The sequence below is a fragment of the Elephantulus edwardii genome, unplaced genomic scaffold (assembly GCF_000299155.1).
Source record: "Elephantulus edwardii isolate Elephantulus edwardi_28Jun2011 unplaced genomic scaffold, EleEdw1.0 scaffold00070, whole genome shotgun sequence".
Taxonomy (NCBI): domain Eukaryota; kingdom Metazoa; phylum Chordata; class Mammalia; order Macroscelidea; family Macroscelididae; genus Elephantulus; species Elephantulus edwardii.
This window is the reverse complement of record NW_006399820.1, coordinates 13725221-13726416: the sequence shown is the minus strand read 5'-3', so window position 1 is coordinate 13726416 and position 1196 is coordinate 13725221. Positions and strand designations below refer to the sequence as shown.

The following is a 1196-nucleotide window of genomic DNA, read 5'->3' as shown; positions in this document are numbered from 1 at the left end:
TTTGTTTTAATTTTTATTTTATACTTATTTATTTACAAACGTATTTATATACAAATATATATAAAAATGTATTTCTATACATTGTTTTTCACAACATATATTTCCCATTTTCTTCACTCCCTCTCCCTCCACTCATCAAATTGTGAGACCCTATGATTAACACCCCCTTGATCGTTCTTACCCCTCTTTCCCCCTTCCCCCCCACTTGGATCATCATACTCATTCTACAATAATGGTCTTATACAATTTTTGTCCTTATGGGATTGAGTTAGCTCACTTAGCATAATGTTCCACAATCCCTTCAAAGTTAGGTAGTAATTTATAAAATCATTGCTCCTGTGTGCTGCATAGTATTCCAACGTGTAAATGTACCATAATTTCTTAATCTATCCACTTGTGGTTGGACATTTGGGCTGTTTTCCATGTTCTTGCAATGGTGAATAATGCTGCTATGAACAATGGTGTACAAATCTCTGTTTATGCCTCAGTTCTCATTCTCTCAGGGCATATATTCCAAGGAGTGGAATAGCTGAGTCATATGGAATTGTTGTGTTCACCATTTCTAAGGAAGTGCCAAACTGCTTTCCAGAGTGGTTGTACCAGTGGCATCAATTCTTATTCTGTCATCTTCATTCACTGTCCAGTTCTCAGGCACACAGCAGGTGACTAGAAAGACAATGGACAAAGTCAAGTGCATCTTAGTCTTTAAACTGATATCATTGCTCTTCAGGACTTTCCCAATATTATACATCTCCTGATCTTCTGACTGCTGGTATTAAGGATGTTGATCATAAATGAAGAAAGATTAAATCATCGACAATTTCAGTCTTTCTCCATCTAGCGTTATATTGCCAGTTGGCCCAGTAGTGATGATTGTTGTTTTCTTGATGTTGAGCTATAATCCATACTGAAGGCTGTAATCTTCAAGCTTATGCAGAAAATACCTCAAGTCCTCTTCACTTTCAGCAAACAAGATTGTACCAACTGTTTAATTCAGATTGTTGATTAGTTTTCCTCCTATCCTGATGTCACGTTCTTCTTTAGCTGTTGTCCAAGGACAAATAAGCATGGAGGGATCTATTGTTGTTGTTGTTGTTATGTGCTGTCGAGTCGTTTCCGACTCATAGCGACCCTATGCACAACAGCCCTAAACCCTGCTCTATCCTGCGCCAACCGCACCGCCTCTGACACACCCA

The 1196-nt window shown here is 38.4% G+C and overlaps 1 protein-coding gene across 1 annotated transcript in view; it reads right to left on the bottom strand.

Annotated features, from left to right (window-relative positions):
* The window catches only part of TPMT (thiopurine S-methyltransferase), a 37027-nt gene that overhangs the window by 3106 nt on the left and 32725 nt on the right, over nt 1–1196 (bottom strand). The gene's annotated exons all lie outside the window — the stretch shown is intronic.